The sequence below is a fragment of the Triticum aestivum genome, chromosome 2A (assembly GCF_018294505.1).
Source record: "Triticum aestivum cultivar Chinese Spring chromosome 2A, IWGSC CS RefSeq v2.1, whole genome shotgun sequence".
In the NCBI taxonomy this organism is placed as follows: Eukaryota; Viridiplantae; Streptophyta; class Magnoliopsida; order Poales; family Poaceae; genus Triticum; species Triticum aestivum.
This window is the reverse complement of record NC_057797.1, coordinates 737,603,223-737,628,841: the sequence shown is the minus strand read 5'-3', so window position 1 is coordinate 737,628,841 and position 25,619 is coordinate 737,603,223. Positions and strand designations below refer to the sequence as shown.

The 25,619-nt window shown below is 44.1% G+C and overlaps 1 pseudogene; it reads right to left on the bottom strand.

The window, feature by feature from the left end:
* Positions 1–6,200: 6,200 nt before the first annotated feature.
* Positions 6,201–8,159, bottom strand: LOC123186322 (hydroxycinnamoyltransferase 4-like; annotated as a pseudogene).
* Between the last annotated feature and the right edge of the window lie 17,460 nt (positions 8,160–25,619).

The window sequence follows — 25,619 nt, the reverse complement described above, 5'->3', positions numbered from 1 at the left end:
TAGTGGGGAAAATAATGTTATGATCGACAAGAAGACAAAAATAACACTTCCTTGCAAAGAACTACATGTTCATTCTATCGATTCGGACAACTAGACTTATGATTTGTAAATGCTAGGACCTGGAGCAGGAAGCAGAGGAGCGTCATCTGGTTATGTTTGCGACGCCATGAAGAATCGCTTGATCAAAATAGTTGTGAGGCATGTAAGGAGGACACAGATGAAATGATGGTTAAGGTTGTGGTCGGCAATTCTCCACTCCTTCACCACGAAGCGGAGCCGGCGGAGCACCCTTGGCCGCTTGTCAAAATTCAACTGCATGCCGCTCCGCTCGCTGCGGAGTTACAAGGCGGAGAGATTCCAAATTTTTAACCACTCTAGAGGTTTCTGTGCGGTAGTTTCGCGGAGTAGCTTGCAATTGCAGCGTGCTAGGCCGCTTGCCGAATATCTTACGGAAGAACTGTACGGGCGGGTCGCGGTCACAAGGAGGTCGTTGCCGGGACGTAATCTCAGCTGCTTTGCGCGACCAATTCAGGGTCAGTTCCACGTGGCTCAATGGGTACTGACAGAAACTCTGGCTTGATTTCTTTTTTATATCTCCAACTCTGACTTGCTGGGTTGTACGGAGAGGTTTTACTTCGTTGCTTAAACTGGGCTGTACGATAGACCAGCTTGAAGGCCTGGGTAAATTATGTGTCCCAATAAAAAAATTGACATACTTTTTATTTGAATTGAGGGGAAAAAATGTTGACATACTCCATCCGTTTCATAATGTAGTCCAAATATTATTATTTTTGAAAATTCAAACCTCACAAACTTTGACAACTTTTTTGGAGAAAAGCATTTATATCTAGAATGCCAGACATATATCATTAGATTCATCACAAGATGTAGTTTTTTTGGTATTGTAGATAGAAATAGTTTTTTCTATAAACTTGACCAAAGTTTGTAATTTTTGACTATTCAAAAAATTTATACACACTACAATATGAAACGGAGAGAATACTTAGCAGTGTAGATGGGCGCTGCTATGCGTAGCTTGTAACGGCAGAAGAGGGACGCATCGCTCACAGCCATGTCAGGCGGGCTGGCCTAGTGAGCAAGCATGTCACGGCACCCGACGCTTCCAACAAGTTAGCATGGCACGGGCATAAGGTTCCAAGCGAGCTAGCGTCTTTTTTTCCTTTTGATTTTTTTTCATGCCGTCTTTCTATTTCGATTGGTTTTCCTTTAATTTAAAGTATTCACAAATTAAAAAATATTAAATTCAAAAAATTCATCAATTTAGAAAATGTTCATGGAGAATAAAAAAAGTCAAATATTCAAAAGATGCTCATGAATTGAAAATTTGTTCGTAAATTTGGAAAAACTATTCACTAATTTAAAAAATGATTGTGAAATCAAAAAAGTTAATGAATTCAAAAAGGAAAAAAAAACTTTAGGAAAAGTGAATAATTTTTTAAACCCTAAACATATTCTTGAAAAATGTGAATGATTCTTGAAATTTATGGAAATTCTCTTGAAATTGACAAACAATTTTTGAAATTCCACACATAATTTCTAATTGTGAACAACTTTTGAATTTTCGAGATTTTATTTTTGGAAAAGATGAACAATTTCCGAAATTTCAAAAAAAAGGATTTTGAATTGTTAATGAAATTTAAGTTATGAAGAAAAGAGAAGATAAGAAATAAAGAAACAGGGAAAACGAAATTGGAAAAACGAAAAATAAAAAACACAAAGCTTGTAAAGAAAAAAGACAAAAAAGAATTGAAAAATTGCATAGAAGCATCTATTCTACCTGGCTTGCCATGCAGAATAAACATGTTCACCAGTTTTGAAAAATGTGTGTGAAATAAAAAATCTTGAATTATAAAAAAAAGATTTGAAAAAGTGAACAAATTTTGAAGTCCTAAATAAATTCTTGAAATGTGTGAACAATTTTTGAAATTTATGGAAACTCGCTTGAAATTGAAAAACAATTTTTGAAATTACGAAGATAATTTGTAATTGTGAACAACCTTTGAAATATCAATTTTTTTGGAAAACATTAATAATTTTTGAAATTTCAAAAGAGAAATATGTTAATTTTGAAAATTTGATGAAATTCGTGAAATAAAGAAAAAAGAAGAAACAGGAAAAACAAAAGAAGAAAAAATAAAAAAATAAAAACTGAAAAGAGAACCGAAAATAGTAAAGAAAAAAATGAATCGAAACACTGCAGAGAAGCATCTAGAACCTTCCCCAAACTGGCTGGCTTGCGACCGCGCGTAGCGTGATTAATGGGCTGCCACTTCGAGTGCACGTGTGCGACTGCATGTTTAACACTCACAACGGGCGATACACATCATTGGCAGGATAAATTCCATCTGTCGCTCATTGGCACCGAATGTGCGCAATGTCTGGAGAGTGTTAGTGGCCGGCTGAACTTCCAAGAGTGGCATTGGCGGTTTAAGGAAAGTTTTAGAAGGTTCTCATCCTTTTTTTTGCTTCCCCTTCTTTTATGATGTTGCCCCTATTTGTTTTTTGTTTCTAATTTACTTTTTTATTTCTTTCTTGTTCTTTATTATTGTTGTCTTTTTTTCATTTGTATTTTCTTTTAATAACAAATTTTAACAATATTGAAAAACAAATCAGAATTTTTCTAAACTGTGTGCATATTTAAGAAATGTGCACACATTTTTAAATGTTAAAAATTCCAAAACAATAAATTCAAAATAGATATCGAATGTTCGCATTAAAAAAATTGATAGAAAAATTGAAGAAATCCTAAAAATATTTTAAAACTCAATAGAAAATTTAAATTCATAAACAATTTAGAATTTATGAACAGTTTGAAATTATGTGGGAAATTTTAAATTTTTGTGAGATTTTTAAAAATTAATTACTTTACAAATTTTTTGATTTTAACCTTTTCTAACGCAGTTGTTTCTTTTGTAGTGCCAATACGTGCCGGCCAGTGGTGGGCGCTATGTGTGATAGGTTTACTCTTTGACACAACATCACATAAGAGCTCTCTAGTGGCAGACCTAGCAAGCTATCGAAACCTGGCAAAATGGAGGGCCATGGCCCATGAGAGGCGGGCTTGGGACAATGCCCAAGGAGTGCATATGAGGTCTGCAACCATGAAGCCCCGGCAAAGGCCTGGGTAGGCTGGATGTGGGTCGGCCGGTGGATAGTAGGTGTAGTCCACCAAAGTTGCGTTTGTTCAAGAATCCACGGGAAAAGACTAGGCGGTTTTTAGAATTATAGCCGGGTCTAGTCCACAATCTTGTGGGAAGTCATAGATCTAATTTGGGAGCTTAGGATGCTAGGTTTTTAGGATTTTAGCTATTGTTAGCCACCATATACTTTGTAATCTCTCTTGACGATAATAATAATAAAATCGACATAGGTAGGGGATGGGGCTATTAGCTAGCTTGTGTAAATCTAGTTTTTGTGTTTACTTCTTCGCTTCAAGATGGTCTATCGGCGGGATCCTTGTAGGCGAGTTTCGTGCATCGACAATATTGCAACCATTGTGGATGATAATCATTATTACTTAAGCAAAAGAGGAATGTAGCCGAAGAACTTGGCCATGGTGCTTTGCAGAAGATAACAACAGTAATGCATGTGATCGCATATGGTGTCCTAGCTGACGCCGTCAACGAATCTTTTGTATTATTATGAAAGGCGCATTATGTTGTGTTTGATTTTGTATTTCCAGGAAACATAGATTTCAAATGTTGTGGAATTGTGTGTGGTTGGAACATAAAACTTTGAATAAATAAGATTTGAAGATGGGGTTGAAATGGTGTTGTATGCACAAAGGGTGGGAAATAGCAAAAAGAAATTTAATGGGAGTATAATAGTAAGAAGAAGTTTAGTAGTACGAGGTAACCTGTTGAGAAAAGTATGTTTTTCGTCCCTCAAGTTCCCAAAAAGTGCAGACTTCGTCCTTCAACTTTTTTTGGTCTACTTTTGGTCCCTCAAGTTTCAAAACCGGTCAAGATTCATCCGAATTCCGGTTTCGCTAGAAAACAGGACACGTGGTGTGGTATTCTCTCTCCCCTCACTTGCCACGTCCGACCCGCCGTTGGGTCAAACAGACAGCCCGCGCGACGCTGTCTTCACTCTCCACCTCGCGCTCTTCTCTTCCTCTTCTCTCTCTCCGTCCCGACCTCACCGTCGCCTTGCCCGGCGTCGTCGCCTTGCTCGCTGCCAGCGCCTTGTTCCCCTTTGCTGCCGGCGCCATGCGAACTTGCGAGGAGATCCTTGGGTGGATGAGTGAGGACAGAAGCAGTTGTGCTCCTACACAGGTAAGTGCCAATTTGTGATCTAGGGTTAGGGATTTGGGGATTTAGGGTTCTTCCTTGGTGATTGAGGGACTAAGGGGAGGTGCTGTTGGGTGTTGTTTGTCGTTGAATAGGTCTATATGCCTGAGGAACTGATATCCGGCAAAGTGCCACTCCCAATCGAAGATCCAGAGTTTTGCGGCATTGAAACGGAAAGCAATTTTAGTTGTTTTTGTGGATTTTTGCCGGTGAGAAAGGTTGCTTATGAAGGTGTGAACACTGGCAGAAGGTTCATTTGTTGCATGCGGGAGGTGAATTTAGTTGTCGCATTCATTTCTTTCTACCAAATCTGCATGGTAATGTTCAGATGAACTGATGCAATTTATTTGAATTTTAGGATGAACAAGCATGCGATTTTCTGATGTGGTATGATCCTGAGTGGCCTGCACCAGCGCAGAGATCTATGAATGCACTTTATGTAGATAAGTTGAAGGCTGAAGATTGTAAGATGGAATTGGAGCTCATGTTCACCGATAAGATATCTGACATTGGAGCTCATGTTCATCGATAAGATGATATCCAACAGCAGCTGCATCCTCTCCAACATTTTCCCTTGAACCTACTGTTGCATCTGTAATGAACACTTCATCTAAAATGTCAATGTTGCCAGCCTTGAGTTTCTTCTTGTACTCTACGTAGTCAGCATTGATCTTTCTTGCTTCTTCATCATCCTCAGATGCTGACTCATCATCAGGTATATAATCACTGTCCTCTTCATCAGACTCTCCATCTTGTGCATCAGTATTCCCATCTAACCTGGGCACTTGTTCTTCTGGCATAACTACACTTAAAGGGGTGAATTGTTCCTCTTCCTCTCCAGCAGAGCATGCTGTTGCAACTGTTTCTTCCCCATCAGCAGAAGCATGCTTCTCAACATACACATCTGCAACTCCTCCATCACGAACAAACTCAGCCATCTTAAGAACAATGTTGTCATCATGCAGAAAAACAAGTCCATCATTCATCTCTTTTCCTGGAACTAACCAATAAAACTGACATTGTATCATCTCCACATCAGTGCAATGATCTCTTAAATGCCCCAAAAGCTCAGGCAAAGAAAGCTTATCTCTGTCAATGTCTGACATAGCTTCACTGCCTCCCAAATACATCATGTGGTTCCCATTATTCACAAATTCTCCATTATAATGGAACATGACATGAATTAAATCCAGAGGATCCATTACTCCCTATAATAGATGACACAAATTTCAGATTCGGCTACAACCTAAGTGGATGGCATCTACCTACGAATCCTAAACAATATACGCAAAAAAAACATACCTGAAGGTCTGCCGGTGGTCGCTGTCCTGATAGTTCTCGTCGTCACCGGTGTATACTAGATCGGCGCCGCCGCAACCGCAACACTACACCCGCCTACGCCGCCGCGTAGATCTGCGCCTAGGTATACTGCATCGGCGCCGCCGTAGCTTTTCTCAAGGGCGCCGCCGTCCCTGGCTCCAACGCCAACGCCGACCACCACGCCAAATCGGGATCCGCCGCCACAAAGCCTAGGGTTTGGGAGAGAGGTCACAAAGGAAAGGGAAAGGGGGAGAGAGTGAAGACGGCGTCGCGCGGGCTGTCTGTTTGACCCAACGGCGGGTCGGACGTGGCAAGTGAGGGGAGAGAGAATACCACGCCACGTGTCCTGTTTTCTAGCGAAACCGGAATTCGGACGAAGCTTGACCGGTTTTGAAACTTGAGGGACCAAAAGTAGACCAAAAAAAGTTGAAGGACGAAGTCTGCACTTTTGGGGAACTTGAGGGACGAAAAACATACTTTTCCCTAACCTGTTTAATAGTTTCACCTTATATGGAAAAATCAAGTAAAGTGTGCATGCATGGGAAGCAAAATATTCGTGCAACTCTTACAGATTGTTCGAGGGATAAAATACTCCGTCAACATATTTTGTCAGTGAAATATGTTCACCTCGTCAACAAAATCCATGCATGCATGATGCATGGTCACAGCCTAGCATGCACACCGGCAAGAACTTGGCGTTCAGCAACTGCGAGCCCGAACTTGCTGAGAGTCGCCGGCTCCAAAGATATGAGCAGGCGCGCGCTGCCATCGCCGCCGCCAGACAAGAGGTACACCCAGCCGCCGCGTACAGCCTCCGCCCTCGTCATCACCCGCGGCTTCCCCCATCCGAAGTCGGCGTCGTACATGGGCAGGTGGTACCAGCTGTTCATCCGCAGCTCCGTCTCCGGCAGGTTCCCCCTCTGCTCCGTCTGCCCGTCCTTCTCCGCCACCTCGAAGTAGTCCACGGCGGACCTCAGCAGCTCATCGTCGAGCCGCTCCGTCGCGGATCTCACCCGGCTGGCCGGCTGGCGACGGAGGCCAGCGTCTCCGACACGACGTCCTTCACCGCGGCGGTGGCGAACACGTTGACGACCCCGTTTCCGAAGGCTACTGCACAGTGTTATCGTTCACAGATCGTGCAGTTTGTGTCGTGTGTAAAGCCATTCCGTTTCCGAAGTAGCGGGCCGGCAGCGGCGGCGTGAGGCGGTGCCTGATGTCCACGGGGAAGTTGATGCGCGTGGTCGCTTTCGGGTGCAGCTCCCGGGCGACGCATGCGCACTGCCAAACTAGGGCGCTCACGGCGCAGAACGTGCTAGCGCCGCCGCACAGGCGCTTAAGGGCGTGCACCTGGTCCTTGGAGATGGTGAAGACCTGGGTTGCGACGGCGCCGGACGGCTCGTGCTGGGGTAGCCTGCTGCAGAACGTGGGGATGGTCTCGGGGTGGATGACGGCCGGGGACCGCGCGCGGAGGAGTCCGCGGTCGTGGCACGGGAGCTCTACCGCCGCGCTCTCGCCGTCCCTGCAGTAGCCTGCCCACGTCCGGATGAAATGGAAGATGCTGGGACCGTCCGCCGCGGCGTGGTGCGTCGCCGTCCCCAGTACCACACCGCCGCACCTCAAGAAGTGTTAGAAATAAGCCATGCGTTCATGTGCGTGCGTGCGTTGTGTGTGCTTGTGGCATGCGTGTGTGTCGCTGGGTAGGCGTGAGAGCCGGAGCTAGCTAGCCAGGCCGAACTTGGTGGCTGCTAGGTGTGGTTGTTAGCGCATGCATGCACTGGTAGTTAGCTGGTTAGCCGGCCTGGAGTTAGTGGCCGGTAGTGGTGGCCGTGTGGTGCGTGCGTGGGTGTCTGTATGCTTGGCCGCTGCGTTACCTGAGTATAAAGGCCAGGCGATGTAGTACGAGAGCCTTGGTGCTCTGGGAACGAGTTCGTGCTCGTGGGTGTTGGCGTTTGAGCGCCGGAAACCTTCTGTGTCCACCTGTGTCTTCTTCTTCCCTTCTTCTTCTACCTCGGTCTGCAGCAGAACAAGAGAGCTGTGAGAGGTAGGCGAGAGCTAGGGCTAGACGGCAACAACAAGAAGGTCACCTGTAAGGCCAGTATAACGGACGACGGCTGAACGGGAGGACAGAACAGCCTCCGTATCTCCGGCGACGGCTTGTGGTCGCTGAAGTCGTCGAAGGTGCGGTCGGAGTGAGCCACGACGAAGAGGGCGCCCTCCCCGTTGCAGTCGATCTCGAACCGGCCATCGGAATCCATGCCGAGGCGGCCGGCGAGAGGGTAGAAGGGCACCAGCGCCTTGGCCAGGGACTCCTTGACCCTGGCCACGTCGAAGAAGCCGTCCCCGGCGGCGGCGACGTCACCGGCGCTGTAGAAGTGGACGAGCGGGGTGTGGCCTCTGCTGGCCAGCACCAGGTCCAGCGCCGAGAGCCACAGCCGTTTCTGCGGCGTCGCGCCGCTCGGCGTGACGAAGCAGGATTCGACCACTCGCAGCACTGATCCAGAATTCGCAATGTAGGAGTACATGTTTCCTTTTGGGTCTCGGACACGGAGCCCTGCTCCAGTGCTCCCCCTAACCTAATTTCGGAGGGGTATTTTTATCCCCGCGAATTTGTTTTTTTCCTGGCCCGCCCCAGCCTAGATCCAAGCCCTGTCAAGCCCTGTATAACCCAGACCGTATACGTACAGTACCCTGGTCCGAAAAAAAACATCACACGACCCCACGTCCACGTAAGACCTGCCAAATCCAATCATTCACGCGAGCAGCTCCATCAATCTCGCGAGCATTGACGCAGCTCCATAAGTCACGTAGTAGATCTCCACCGGCGGCTATCTCGTCGCCGGCGATCTCGTCGGACAGCGGGCGCGACAACGTCGTGAATCTCCAACGATCGCGCACAGGTACCACATCCCGCGTCCCCCCTCTAGTCTCGCTCGCGGCAACATCGAACGAACTGCCGCCGCGCCAGTGGCAGTGGTTAACCTAGCGGAGCGGGTAACCTAGCTACCCGGCGGCGCATGCGATCGTGGATCTTATTCCGGTAGTGCTGCTCCTCGTGATCTGGGTTCACGTAGCGTCGGTTGCCGTCGGCTGTGCGCACCACCAGTATCGTTATTTGATGTGGCGGCTAACCTAGGTATCCGGCGGCAGAGGTAATCACAGATCTAGCTAGGTTTTGAGATCGTGCAGTTCCTCGCGATTGAAAGTGATCACGACGGGTGCCGTAGCCATCTTCCTTGATAAGTTTGGCAGATCTAAACGGCCTCGGTTGCGGTTGTTTACATAACATCCGTGATCGTGTGCTATGTGTTTTATATTTCATCATTGATAATGTTTGCACACATGATGATACATAATATTGGTTGTAGGAAATGGCGGACGAGGAGTTAACTGATATCATGGTAGACATGGAGTTTGGAGAACTGATGAAAGACTGGATAGAAGATTGGTCAGATGATGAAAATTCAGATCGTGAAGATCGGTCAGAGAATGGGAACGAATGGGACGATCTTAATGTGAGTGGCATTGTCATGTTGTAATTTTTTGGTGGCATCCGACAACATTAAATCTTTGTGTTGAAAATTTATAGCTCGATGAGCTTGATGATGATCAGGAAAACAACTCGGAGCTCTCGAATGAAGATTACATTAGTCAGGTACGTAAGTGAAAAATTTTGTTGGCATGCAAATTGAATTTCTTCTGGAATATTATATGATAAGTAATTATGTATTTGTGTTGTATTTTTCAGTTTTTCCGAATGTCATAATGCGTATGACTATTACGGTGAATCCGACGCGGAGACAAGCCTTAACGACAAATCATTAGATGCACCTGATTCTGGGGAGTCCGAGTCGTCGGTCATCATGAGTGAGGTATGTGTGTAATCAATGTTCTATGGAAGTAAGTAATGTTAAACCATAGAAATCTGTTTTCATGGCTGTGGTTTGATTGTGTAGGTGACACAAGATGATGATGCAAAGAATGTCCAAGATACTGCCAGTGCAGATGATAAGAGGGATATGTTCAATGCAGATAATGAAAATGACCTTTATGTCTCACATGCTGCGTATGATTTCTACAACAGCTATGCTAGAGATAATGATTTCAGCATTAGAAAGAATAAGATCAGGTATAGCAAAACAGAGTCACGTCATATGCGTTATAGGCGGTTTGTTTGTTCAAGACAAGGGAAACGTGACAGCAAGTTGCTAACCGAGGAAGGACACAACCGTAGGCTCAGAGCCGAGACACGCTGCTTTTGCGAAGCGCACCTGACCGTCAAGCTTGACCAAAAGCGTGGGGTTTGGTATGTTGATAGTTTTGAGGACAAGCATAGCCATATGTTGGCAGGACCGGACAAGGTACCTTTTCTTTGGTCCCACAGAAAAATCAAAGAGTACCAGAAGCATGAGATAATGTCCATGGGAGCTGCAGGGATTAGAATTCACGACATGATGGATTGCTTCATCAGCAAGCATGTATGGTACGGCGGTGTTGGTTTTACCAGGCGTGAAATATACAACCTTTGCGCCAAGGAGAAGAGGAAGCTGCTTTCAAAAGGTGATGCTGCCACAGCCATAGGCATCATGGCCAGTAGGAAACAGAGGGATCCTAGCTTCTTTTTCGAGTACAGGCTAGATAAGGAAGGACATTTGAATAGGATGTTCTGGTGCGACTCCCAGTCTCGTCATGACTATGAGGACTTCGGCGATGTGCTTGTATTTGACAGCACATACAAGATGAACCGCTATGGTATGCCATTCATACCTTTTGTTGGTCTTAACAATCACCGGAAGACCACTGTTTTTGGTTGTGCCATAGTTTCGGACGAGACCGAGGAGACGTACGTGTGGATTCTGCAGACTTTTTTGAGGTCCATGTGTCAAAAGATGCCTAAGAGCGTTATCACAGACGCCGACGCTGCGATGATCAAGGCAATTCGCGAAGTCTTGCCAGACGTATGGCACCGTATATGTACGTGGCACATAGAGAAAAATGAAGATTCACCTCAGTCACAAGTCCTTGAAGGAGTTCCGAACTCTTCTGTACTACAACACGTCCACGGCAACGTTTGAGGAGAGATGGCACGCATTTTCCAAAAAATGGCAGTCGGAAAAAACTGTAACATGGTTGAGGCGGATGTATAAGAAGAGGAGACTATGGGCCGCGGCATATCTAACAGAGGGGTTTTGGCTTGGCATGAAAAGCAACCAGCGGAGTGAAAGCCTGAACTCATGCCTTCACCTCCACCTAGACGGTGAAATGACCCTGGTGGATATGATTTTGCACTATGAAAACGCCGTTGTGCGTGTCCGTGAAAACGAGGCGCGAGATGACTGCACGGCCTCACAGAGTTTACCGGTGCCAGTCACTAGCTCGAGGGAACTTGGGATAGCTGCTTCTCACGTCTTCACTCCAGCAAACTTCTATATGTTGCAGGATGAACTTAGAAAAATTGACGGCATGGAGATTGTAGAAATTAAGCTGGGAGACGGATCACAGTAGTACATCGTGGCCTGGAAGAATAACCGAAAGCGCCGTTTTTGGATGGAGTATACACCAGTAAATTCCGCAGAAACTATAAGGTGCAGCTGCAGAAGAATGATTCGAAAGGGTCTACCTTGCAAGCACATATTCCATGTACTGAAGCACTTGAACATATCTGAAATACCAAAGTGTTTAGTTCTTATTCGGTTCACGAAAGAAGCAAGGTTGGGACTGCCCGTGAGGCGCACAAGCGATCTGTTGGGATTTGGTTGGACTGGGGCCGGGGAAAGAATGAAATATAGCCAGGTCAGTGTGTTAGCGTCTGAAGCTATGCATGCGGCATGCAAACACCCTGCTTTGTGGGATCAGTTACAGGAGAGTTTGAAGGCTGTGATAGCTAAGAGTCATGAGTATGATCTGCTACAGGAAAATTTGTTGAAGCAAACAAATGACATCAGTAAGTGTGCAGTTGAATATGTGGACGATGGTGAAGGCAACATGATTGAGGTTAAAGATCCTATGAAAGTGTCAAGCAAAGATGCAACAAAGGCAGATGAGAGAAGCCCTGTCTCGAAAAATGATAGACCACTCTCTTTTGATGATTTGAAAACCCGGTGCGGCACTTGCAAATTGGTAGGACACACTAGACGTAGCAAGAAATGCAAACTAAATCAGAAGTAAGTGTTTGTATGCATTGTGGATTATTAAAGTTTGTATCATTCATTAACTTAGCTTGTCTTCTATCAGGTGCAGAAAAGTGGAGAAGGAACAAGAGTAGAACACTTGCTTCAATTATTTACTGTGTTAATCGACCGGCTCATACTTTGGCTAAGGTAGTTGTAGGCACTTGTGTTTCTTTGGTTTGGAGGCTTTGGCCCCCTGATTGTATCCTTAGTGTATTAGCAAACGAGATCTCAGTCTTTGTTTAAATAAAGTAAGATGTTTCCCTATAAAAAATCAAAAAAATTCTTTACTGTGTAATGACCGGGGCGGGAGGTAGAAAGAATGTTATTGTACATTTCCCCTGCCCACGTCCTAAATGCCATTAAATAAGTAACTGTACCACTCTCCTCCCCACCACACACTCACCCACCTCCCACGGGCGCCGGTTCGAACTCCCCTCTTATCCCCACCTACAGTAGATCGAGAATACCCTCGCCGGCGACCGCTGCAGCCTCCTCCATGGAGAGAAGCCTCGGCTGGCAAAGAGCGATGATGGACCTCGCCGGCGATGACGAGGGGTGGCGCGCGCAGTTGACGGAGGTGTGCGGCTGGTTCCCCAGCACAGAGATGTTGGTCAACCACGTGCGTGGCCTCGTCAAAGTCCTCACCGACGCCGAGAGGAAGCGCGCCTTCCCCTACGGCCGCGGCATCCCGCCGGCTGTCCTACTTGTGTGGGCAATGCGAGAGGCCATGCTGAGCGACTCCCCTGTTCAGCGCGCAAGGTGGTGGATGTACCGCTCCACCACCATGACGCTGCGGCCAGATTCAGCATGCGTCGCGTAGAGGGCGGACCGCGTCGACGTCGAGCTCGCTGTCCCTGCGCCCGTCAGACCGGACTACCAGGTCCGCCATGTGTCGAAGCCAGTGCTGTCGTTGGGCTCTGATGTCGTGGAGGACGACGTGGAGGAGGTACTGGTCATCCCTGATGACCATGAGGAGGGCGAGGAGGACGCTGTGCAGATGGTAGCGCCGGTCGCCGTCGAGGGTGGCAAGATAATGCCCATCGACTTCGAGCTCCTTCCCCTCCTCCCTGACATAGTGAAGGTGGAAGAAGAGGAGGTGGCTCGGGATCAGGTGGCGCAGCTGTCCAACACAATGGTGGTCAAGAAGAAGGCTTCTCCGTGTGTGGTGTGCCGCTCACGCCGCCTCAAATTTCTGAAGAAGTGAAGATGGGCACAGTTGCTGAAGGAGGAGGAAGCTGCTGGTTATCTTAAGTTAGGTATGCTGTTATATGTTTCAGCATATAAGTTACATTATTTTTGGTTTGATGTTGGTTAGGTATGCTTTTATATGTAAGCATATAAGTTATGCAATCGGTACGGTTTGATCGGGTTCTTTGTGGCTGAAGAACTGAATATCTACTGCTCACCCTAAGTGCCAAGTTCAGTTAAATTTCTGATTATTGAATATGTATTGTTGCTTTGCTTCAGTGTTGCATGGAAGCTGCTAGATGTTGCTCCTATGTTGCAACAAGACAATGAACTAGTCTGCTACATAAATCAGTAGTGTTGCTAGGTGATGTGCCCATGTGCATCACATACCAAATATAGAACATGCCAAAAGTGCATTGTCTGTCAAATACAGGACATGCCAAAAGTGCATTGTCTGCCAAATATAGAACATGCCAAAAGTGCACTGTCTACCAATCATGATGGCCCCATGTTATTTATGCTGCAATCTCTGTTACACTTTGCCCATAAACTGAATAGCAAATAATTCAGCATCATTTCATCATGTCAATTACAATGATGTCAATAACTTTATGAACAATCTACTTGCTAACTATGACAGCAATCATAATGGCAAGCAGGCCAAGATACAGAAGACCTCCAAATCCTAAAATCCTATCCCTATAGAGCAATATCTCCTTGTGCATCTTAACCATTGCCCTCTTTTCTTTCTCATTCCTTTTAATTTCAGCTTCATATTCTGTAATCTTAGTCTCCAGTTTCTTGTTCTTCATGGCAAGATACTTAATGACTGACTTTGCTTTGCTATCCCACTCCCCATCAACCCATTCAACATACTCAGAAGTGATATCATCCTAAATAAATCATGAGCAATTCAAGTCATTTTATAACTGAACTTGTCGCTGCAAGCGTTAAACACTGAACTTTTTTGCAGCTTGACCGCAATAGCAGTACTAGTTTGAAGATCATGCTCAGTAGACTAACCTGAAACACACATCCCCCGAGTGCGCTGCCAAAATTGTCTGCATCTATGCAGACACGGCCACTAGGAGTTTCCTGATGACCACATAGATGGAGCTTGTCATGGCCACAGGTGATGAATTATGGGCGATAATGCTGGGATGTAAAGAACAACGGTAAAGAACTTACCTTTTTGCCACCAAAGTGTAGCACTGAAGAAACCCTAGCCGTGGGTTCTCCCGGCCCGCCGCCGCCCACGAAACCCCCGTCCCCTGTTCCACTAGATCCGCCGCCGCTGCCTCCTGTGCCACTGAATCCGGCCCACCTGCTTGCAGGACCCAGGGTTCGACCTAACTTGCGGTCGCCACCGCTCTTCTCGCCGCAGCCGCCGCCGCCCGACGCCCAGCTCGCTGTCATGCTTTCGCCGTCGAGATTTGGAGGCGCAAATAGAGAGGGAGGGCTAGGGATTTGGAAAGGGAAACGAGAAAAGGGGAAAGATCGATGTGAACCTGGCAAAATGGGCTGGTGTAGCGCTGCCGGGAAGATAGCCCGCCTGTGGGGCCCCTCACGTGGTTAGATGGGCCGTGCCTGGCATTATGGTGAGTACAGAAAAAGTTAATTATACATATAATAAAAAACGACGGGTTTGTAAAACAAACTAGAAAAACATGATGCCTGATAACACGCGATAGAGCCAACGAGCTGACATGACTAATTTTGATGAGTGTAATATTACATTTTGGCTCGATATATTTACTTATCTACCATGACTACTTTTCATAATAATGTGATGAGGGGGAATTACTAGGAGATTATGCAAGATGATGACATGCAGATAGCTAAGGCAGAATGCTAAGCTTGGTAGAGTTTTAAAAAAAGTTAAGATTGTGAAAATTTTAATATGAAACTTACGAGAGCAGTTGAAGAGAAAAATAGACTATTATAAAAAATTGGAGAAGGAGAAAAATATTAAGCAAGAACACTTGATAAGTGAAGCCGTGAAAAATACAATTATAAAAAATTGGAGAAGGAGAAAAATATTAAGCAAGAACAATTGATAAGTGAAGCCAAAACTTTATTGGTACGACCAAATTGTCTTCTCCGAGCGAATTTTATGACCGAATTGTCTTGTACGAGCGAATTGTCTGACAGACACATACACATGCATGTGCCCTGTTTATTACATAAAAATGATAGAACCCCTAAGATAATCATGTCGTCGAAACCTTCGACCGGACTAAATCCAAACCACTAAAACTTCAATCTTGCATGCCGCATGAATTCTTCAGGCGCGCCTTTTGCTTGCGATTTTGCGAATTTTGTTCTTCACACACTCCATCGAGTTTGAAGGTGACATAATCAACTCTGCGACGAAACGTCTTCTCCTTGCGTCAACGGTGGCCTGCAAAAAATGACATAAAGGTTACATGAACCGAAGTTGCTACACCACCATAGTAGCTAGTCTACAAACGAAAATAACAGCATACCTGTGTAAATTTGCGGGTGATTTTGTCCCCGTCCCAATGTTCTAGACATTCTGTGACAAAAAGGCCACAAGAGTTCCTGGTACATATGCAAACATTAGCGGTGGGCAATACAAACATGTGTGTTGTTGTTTGATTGTGCATGATGTCCTATTAACTCACCCATCCTCTTGCTGGGGTATGTCATACTCCTTGATAGGCCACTTACTTACGTCCGGATATTTCCCTGGTGTAATAAGATTTGCCTGACGCATATCGTGTGCTATAGCCATTCGCTATAAAGAGGATAGTGTTAAAGAACAATCATAAACAATATGTAAGAGCAATGGTACAAATGTTGGTTACATTACCAGTGCTTTAACAGTCCTCTCAGTCAGGTCCAGAGGATAGAGCGAATCGAGAGCTTGGAATTCTTTCTTGATCATGTGCATGACCACGGTCATCCAGTGGCTATTGTCGATATTCAACGCGATATACGTCTACAGTGCAAAAAACCATTACGGATCAAAAGAAATACTTGATGAACTATCCTGTAGTGATGAATCACAAACATTACGTACCTTATCACGCACAGTATACTCTTTCGTGACTCTATTAACTGCCCCAGCTTTGGTCAGAGCACTATCCATGTTGCAGCTCGATGGCAATGGATCGTCATGTGCGATAGCACGATCTACAAGGAATTTGGACCTCCACGCTGGACAGAGGTAACGATCATGACCAACACGCAGCTCCAAATGTCCCATATAAGCATCAATAACCTGCATAGAATATCAGCGCATTACATGTTGAGAGTTGAGACATAGATTTTTGAGCATTTTAAAAACAGGACATGCAAGTAGTACTTACATCGTCCGACAGCCATCTATGAGCTAGTACCGGTAGAATCCTTTCGGAAGTCAGAGTTATGCCACGGCCTTCACTGTAGTAATTTTTTTGTTCTTGTTCTTCTCAGTGCTAGCAGCTAACTCGACAAATGAAACAGCTGCATCAATTATTTCCGGCGTCAACTCATCTGCCACAACCTCCGGCACATTATTGTTCGAAAATAGAGCTGCATGAAATAATATGAACGTCAACAATGGTGATCATATGCATTGGTAGTAAATAAAAAAATTAAGAATGTTAGTTACGATACCTCTAGTAGCAGTACTAGTACCAGAGGTTCTCTGACCACGGCTGGTACGCCTGCCGGGCTTGTCAAGTGCGTAGGGGGATTCAAATTTCTTGGGAACGGTCCGCTTCCGCTTACCGGACATAACCTCCTCATCCTTATCGATTGTTGCACCCTTTTTTCCATTCGCCTTAGCCATGAACTTGCTGACAGAAGATGGACAAATGTCTATGTCCGATGAAGATGCTAGAGTAGAAGTACCAACCACCCAAGGGTTTTCCGGTGTACCCCCACAAACATCATTACGCTTAACAGGTGAAGCTTCCTTGTGTCCATTCAGCTTCGGTGGGGTTTTCTGTTTCGCAAACTAAATCGTGTGAACATTTCTGGACGAAAAAATTAAACGAGAAAATTATAGACAGAAAGATAAATACATAGTACCTCAGGTACGGTTTTATGGTCGGGAAGCACTATATCAGGCTGCGTCATGTCAATGATCGGCTGTCCATCACTGTCCATGTCTTCCTTGTACACGAACTCCTTCTTTTCATATGGACCATTCTCGAACGAATCCACTTCGTCCGGATCATTCTCCGCGAATGGCACGGCAGCAGCCGGCTTGTACATGACACCTTCTTTGTTCAACTTCTCCAACAACCTCTGCAATAGAAATATAAACTTAATAATGGTAGGATGGTTTAAAACAGCAAACATACTGTAAACTATAAAGTTTGGGTGTGATACCTCAGCAACTTGATCAGGGATTTGCCTCATCTCGGTGTGTATGAAGTCCATGCACCGCTTCATTAGAAGCTCCATCAAATCTTCCGACAATGCGGCTGTCGTCGACTTCTTTGCGTTTCCAGTTGCAGGCTTGGTTTTTGGCTTCATGGTAGGCGCATTATTTGGGATGTTGGGCTCCTGAGCCCTATACTCCTGGGTGATATTATTTTCGATCTGCATGCGATATTGAAGTACATGTGATGAATAAAAAATAAATAGTATTAAGTTACAAAACATTTAAGAAAGACGAAACACAATGACTTACCCTTACGTTACCACGGCCGCGCCCATTATCATAGTCGAACCTATCTCTCCTAGTGGCTGCACCTTCTGTCCAGTTCCTCATAAGAGGTTGTATGGACAAGTTGGGATTATAGGCGCATTCGCCTTCGACCGGTTGCACCTTCTCCCAGTACAAGTACTACAAAAAAATATAAGGATTTAGAGTTAGTAAAATACATCACATAAAATTGCAATGATATGATAATTGACATTATGCAACAGGTCTGATATGTGTACCTGCAAGAGAGCCAAATTGCCTTTCGGCCATTGGCGGAGGTGTTTGCCTTTCTTCACTATGCGAAGGCAATCAAGGAGAACACGCATGGTGAAGGCATTCCAGTTAATCTTTGAAATACGTTTCACATCGTAGACCAAAGCGTAGTACTGCTTTGGCACAATCTTGCTCGACATGGGAGCAATAATTGTTCCTAACAGGACCAGCACTACTTTGCGAAGGAAATCGTCGTCGGTGGCTTTACTTTTAATTATGTCCTCAATGAGATTATCTATCACTATGTTTTCTGATGTCTTACTGAGAAATTGTGGCGGCACCCGCTCCTTCATGTCCTCGCCTTCTTCAGTCAGAATGTCCGAAGCGGACAGTCCTTGGTTCTCGAGGTTAAAGATGCACTCGACGTCGACCGCACCGAGAGTCACCTCCCCAACCTGCTCTTGTATAATGAATCTGCCCGTGCTGGCCTGAAAATTCTCAATCATATACCTAATCAGCAGGGTACGCATCTTAATAGATGGTATTTGCAGCATGCTGCGCAATGATGTATCAGCCACTCTAGCGCGTTGACCGCTCGATAGATCTGCAACAAGCTTGCACCATTTCTCAACTGCGCATACTATTTCTCCATTCAGCTCGTCCATCCTGTTGAAAGAAAATATATAACTTCGTGACATTAGCTAACACTAAAGCAAAAATAACAATAGGCATGCAAAAATATAAAACTTTCTGGCAGTAGCTAACACTAATGCAAAATAACACTAATGGAAATACAAAACTATCACCATGTATACTGCAACATGCAGCCAAGTGTGTGCTGACATGAGGCAATAAAAAATAACTACAATTGGTAATTGAATTTACTTGCATCTGATCAAGTTCTTTGAGTATCATATAAATTATATAATCAATAAATTTAATATGGTAAACTGTTACTTATTCGTCTGGTTGTCTTACTAACAGGGTGACAAATTGTTCAGCTGTAAATAAACTAGAGTCTATAGCAATGGTACCTATTTGTGGTTCATCAACATCTAATGTTAATAACTCTTTAATGTTCTATGTGCACAACAATATAATTGGATCGTGTGACAAAAATATAATTGGATCTTGTGACAAAAAATGTATTGCATCATGCTTCTTCAGAAACAACATCTTATTCTACCATGCTATGAAAGAACCAAAGAATGTTTTCATCTACGCCATCTGGTCAGAACGCATCTAGTCGAGTTCATACTAGTTGAAAATATGTGGTAAACCTAAGTCCATCAAAGCAACGAGACGGAGGAAGTAGCTTGCTATGAAGGCGCGAGGGAAGCAGGATAATTTACTTGATCGGTCGACGAAGATGAAAGAAGTCGGCGATGCATTCTCGACGTAGTTCGTCGAGGTCGGCCTGCACGTGCGGACGACCTTGATCTTCTTGGGGTTTTTGTGGCGTGTGGGATGCGGTGGACGGAGCTGTCGATGCCTCGCCGGCAGGAGTCGATCTAGTCGACGACATGTGCGAGGAGGAGGAGATTATATACGAGGTCGACGCCTAGGTCGTCGTAACTTCCCTGTGGCCAATCTTGCGATCTATATTTTCCTCCGTTGAAGCGAGGCTGAACGTGCTCCTAAATCATAGGGATTAGGAACATATGGATTAGCATGATCCCAGAATTGTGTAACAGAACGGCAACTACTCCTGTGATCGGCGTGCGTGTGATCGACGTGCATGGAAAGTGCAGCGTTGTGGGCTCCACAATATGGATCTGACACTTATTTGCGGTCTGGGCCGGCCCACCTACCTGCATTATTTCTTCCCTCAAAATAAATATCATTGGTTCATCCCTAAAAAAACTCTTTGTGACACGTATTAGTTATTGTATACTTGTATATGTTCAACAATATTTATAGTATCTCTATCATTTCTACAATATTATACATGCATTGAGTGTCGGAAATGAACGATACTTGTCATGCATGCATGCCATGGTCATCGTAGGTTACGGATTAAGTTTGGGATCATTTCGTGAGATCGTAGGTTACGCATAAACCACTTTCAAACCTGCCCTCCGGCAGACCCGAATGGTCTTGCTTGTACACGGTGCATGTGGAAGCATGCATGAGATGACCCCAACTTTTGGGAGCATGTGGGCTTGGCCAATGTGGTCCCCCAGGCAAGGTGTGCACGAATTCGGACACAAAACGCACGTTGCGTCACGTGGGGGCAGTGTTGTAGGGTTTTGTCGCCAGAAAACCCTAGAAATTGCATCGAGTGTCGCAAATGAACGATACTTGTCACGCATGCAAGCCATGGTCATCGTAGGGTATGCATGAAGTTTGGGATCATTTGGTGGGACCGTCAAGGAAAACCAATTTCAGACCTGACCTCCGGCAGACCCGAATGGTCCTGCTTGTACATGGTGCATGTGGAAGCATGCATGAGATGACCCCAACTTTTGGGAGCTTGTGGGCTTGGCCAATGTGGTCCCCCAGGCAAGGTGTGCACGAATTCGGACACAAAACGCACGTTGCGTCACGTGGGGGTAGTGTTGTAGGGTTTTGTCGCCGGAAAACCCTAGAAAATGCATCGAGTGTCGCAAATGAACGATACTTGTCACGCATGCATGCCATGGTCATCGTAGGGTATGCATGAAGTTTGGGACCATTTGGTGGGACCGTCAAGGAAAACCAATTTCAGACCTGATCTCCGGCAGACCCGAATGGTCCTGCTTGTACATAGTGCATGTGGGGGCATGCATGAGATGACCCCAACTTTTGGGAGCATGTGAGCATGGCCAATGTGCCCCCCCCCAGGCAAGGTGTGCACGAGTTCGGACACAAAACACACGTTGCGTCACGTGGGGGCAGTGTTGTAGGGTTTTGTCGCCGGAAAAACCCTAGAAAATGCATCGAGTTTTGGAAATGAACGATACTCGTCATGCATGCTTGCCATGGTCATCCTAGGGTGTGCATACAGTTTGGTCTGAATTGGTGAGACCGAGAAGATAAACCTGCTCCTAGTACATGGTGCATGTGGAGGTATGCATGCGACTGTCCCAACTACATTTGATTTAATAATATTTCAAGTATCAAACAGAAAATAAAATTTATAATTTGGAATGAAGAATTGAAATAATGAAGAAGTGCAATAGAACATAACATATTATCTTACATTTTGGAAATATTTCGAATATAAAGAAGAGAACAAATATTAGAATGAAGAAGTGAAATAAAACAGAACATTTTATCTTACAAATTAAAAATATTTCAAAAATAATAAAGATAAGAAATATTAGAATTAACAATTAAAATAAAACACACCATTTTAGTTTATATTTCGTAAATATTATCAATATACAAAAGAGAACAAACAAATGAAATAAAACACAACAGAATTTGGCTTATTTTTTAAATTTTAGTAAACACTTTTAGAAATAATATAGAAAAAAGAGATTTGATTTTAAATATTAGAAATATAAACAAGAAAAGAAACAAAGAAAATATAAAACATATCAACGCGCGGGTAAGGCTGCCCTGGGCCAGCCCGCCCGAATTGGGCCCAAGGCGGAGCCGCGCAGGGCACATCACAGTGCACAGCCGTTGGGTGGTGGGAGTTTAGTCCCACCTCGCCAAGCGAGGGAGCGCCCCACCGGTTTATATACCCGGCTGCGACTCCCCTCACAAGCTCCTATCAATTGCAGGCAGTACATTGCCTAACTCTCGTCCCCTCTGCCCCGTGGGGCCTACTAGCAGCAGAGATATTCTGCACCATGGGCCTGCATCCTGGCCCATGCACCGCAGGGTTCCTAGTCGTATGCAGGCCGTGGAGTATGAATTCTCCTGCTCTGGTAGGTGGGCACTTTTTTGGCATATTGCCATGTGTATTGATCTTCAAATCACACACTAAATTATACACATGCTCACTTGCATTCAATACACAATTTTTTGTGCATACATGACAAGTTAATGTTTTGACCTTCAAGTCATCTAATAAATTTTACACATGCTCACTTACATGTAATACACATGGATATTAATTGGATTTCAACAAAAATGAGGCCGTGGTGTATGAATTCTACTACCACATGCATGCCATGGTCATGGTACGGTGTGCAAAAAGTTTGGGATCTTTTGGTGGGACCGTCAAGGAAAACCTCTTCCAAACTTGCCCTCCGGCAGACCCGAATGGTCCGGCTTGTACATGGTGCATGTGGGGGCATGCATGAGATGACCCCAACTTTTGGGAGCATGTGAGCATGGCCAATGTGCCCCCCAGGCAAGGTGTGCACGAGTTCGGACACAAAACACACGTTGCGTCACGCCGCGGCAGTGTTCTAGGGTTTTATCACCGCAAAACGCCTATAAGATGCATAGAGCGTCGGAAATGAACGGTAGTTGCCAGGCATGCTTGCTATGGTCATCGTAGGGTGTGCATAAAATTTTGGTATCAATTGGTGAGATCGAGAAGAACAACCTGCTTGTAGTACATGGTGCAAGTGGAGGCATACATGCGATTGTCCCAACTATATTTGATTTAATAATATTTCAAGTATGAAACAGAAAATAAAATTTATAATTAGGAAAGGCAACCATGAAAAGTGAAATGTGAGAGACCAATATATCATACATTATTTAAATTTATAACTGTCAGAACAAAGAAAATAGAAGAATATAGAAAACAGAAGAAATTTTTTGAATGAATAAGTGCAATAAAAGACAACATATTATCTTACATTTTGGAAATATTTCAAATATAAAGAAGAGAACACATATTAAAATGAAGAAGTAAAATAAAACAGAACATTTTATCTTACAAACTAAAAATATTTAAAAATAATAATAAAGATAAGAAATATTGGAATGAAGAATTGAATTAAAACACAACATTTTAGTTCATATTTCGTAAATATTATCAATATACAAAAGAGTACGAACAAATGAAATAAAACACAACAGAATTTGGCATATTTTTAAAATTTTAGTAAACACTGTTAGAAATAATATAGAAAAAAGAGACTTGATTTTAAATATTAGAAATATAAACAAGAAAAGAAACAAAGAAAATATAAAACGTATCAGCGAGCGGAGTAAGGCTGCCCTGGGCCAGCCCGCCCGAATTGGGCCCAAGGCGGAGCCGCATAGGGCACATCGCAGCGCATAGCCGTTGGGTGGTGGGAGTTTAGTCCCACCTCGCCAAGCGAGAGAGCGCCGCACCGGTTTATATACCCTGCTGCGATTCCCCTCCCAAGCTCCTATCAATTGCAGGCAGTACATTGCCTAACTCTTGTCCCCTGTGCCCCGTGGGGCCTACTAGCAGCAGAGATATTCTGCACCACGGCCTGCATCCTGGCCCATGCACAGCAGGGTTCCTAGTCATATGCAGGCCGTGGAGTATGAATTCTTCCACTCTGGTAGGTGGGCATTTTTTTGACCACCTCCAAATGACCTCAACTTTGGCACACATGATCTATTGCACAAACAAAAGTGGGTTTCAAAGGTTTTATATTTTTTTGAATTTTTTATTAATTTATAATGCCCTCTAGACTGACTGGTCAAAACATCGGTCTATACCTCAGGGGGGCATTGTAAAATATTCTTTTTCCAAATTTTCTTTCACAGCCATGATTGGCACATTTGGGTCACCATGTTCAAGAAAATTTGTGTGATTTGGAGGTGGTGGGAAAAATCACATTTTTTCAAAAACTAGCTTAAGTTAACCAAATGGCCCCTCCGGAATGCGGTCATTTTTTCGACCACCTCCAAATGACCTCAACTTTGGCACACATGATCTATTGCACAAACAAAGGTGGGTTTCAAAGGTTTTAATTTTTTTTGAATTTTTTATTAATTTATAATGCCCTCTAGACTGACTGGTCAAAACATCGGTCTATACCTCAGGGGGGCATTGTAAAATATTCTTTTTCCAAATTTTCTTTCATAGCCATGATTGGCACATGTGGGTCACCATGTTCAAGAAAGTTTGTATGATTTGGAGGTGGTGGGAAAAATCACATTTTTTCAAAAACTGGCTTAAGTTAAGACCAAATGGCCCCTCCGGAATGCGGTCATTTTTTCGACCACCTCCAAATGACCTCAACTTTGGCACACATGATCTATTGCACAAACAAATGTGGGTTTCCAAGGTTTTATTTTTTTGAATTTTTCATTAATTTATAATGCCCTCTAGACTGACTGATGATGAGTACGGCTTCCAACTTCCGATGATCAGCATGATGTACGACTAGAGGTCAGGGTTTCTCAGGACCTTCAGGAGGGCAGAATGCTGACCAACGATCCTGTAATCATGACTGGAGATCGATGTAGCCCAGACCTGGGCTTGGGCTTGCTGCAGTAGGGGCACCGGTACTTTTCATTCCTCCAGTTGTAGTACTTAGCAGGTCCTTGGGCCCTGATCTTCAACACCTCCTTCTCTTCAAAGGACTCGACGTTCCCCTCGATCACATCATCTACAGATTCATACTGCACACATTAATGACTGACATTAATACATTATGCATTCAAAAACTATAAACACATAATACTAACTCAATGCAGAAATAACATTTCAACTAGGCCTTACCTCGTACGTCTCATCTTCATCAGACTCATATGGGTAGAACCCAGTCTTGTCCCACTTCCTCTTGTTGCCCAGAAGATCCTCCTCCTGCTATATTGTCAAACAAGCACATCAATTACAATGAATTGAATTGCAGTTCACAGAATGTCATTACAAACAAAATTGTGAATGTGAACCACATTGGTATGTTGCAAGTGACCAAATGCTTTCCTTATAAATACAGAATCTAAGCAATCAATCAACAGAGAAATGATGTCCTTCATAAATGCTAATGAAAATGCAAGATGGTTTCTTGACATTTCCTGGATTAACCCAACACTTTTCTTTTGAGGGAATCCCCCCACACTACTTAATGGAAACATATAGTATATTTTGTTGCTAGGATCCTGCCTTGGAATGTTTACTTCACACTTTACATATAGTATATACTAATTACAGAAGCCAACTACAAACTTTAATATGCACAAATTACTGTTTTGGGGATAATGCAGCAAAGCTTCTACACATATTAACATAATGCAGTAGTTAATTAGGTACAACTTCAACTATAAATGCATACATCTTCAACAAACATCTAAAATTTCATTACTTACCTAAAAAACAACAAATTATACTATAGATGAATCTTGTATCATCTAAATCAATTCATTGGCACATCTTAATTAATGCATTCCAAATCAAATATGTTTCCATCCAGTATCATTGAACCACAGATCAAATCAAATAATCATAAATGTCAGCAGCATTGAACTACAGATCTAATAATCATATGACATCTATCTGACCTTAAATTCCCCCTTAAATAAGGTATTCATCCTCATACTAATTAAATTCTAACAAGCAAAAATTCAACTACTAATCTAATAAGCATCTGAAAAAACCCCAAGATGCTTTTATCTCTGAAGCAACGACATTGCAGAGGATGTTCAATGTTGTCAATATCTCTGAAGCAACGACAAAATTCCACTACTAACCCAAAGTAAATAAGCATAGACTGCCCCTTCCCCTCGACCACGCTTCCCCTCTCCTTCAGAAGCCCCAATCCAGCACAAAAAAAATCCAGCCCTTGAGAAGCTCTTTTTGATTAACATGACAACACCCAGTACATGAGCACATCCTTCACTATATTTACAACCAAACTAATGCACCATCTAATTACCTCACGTAGACAA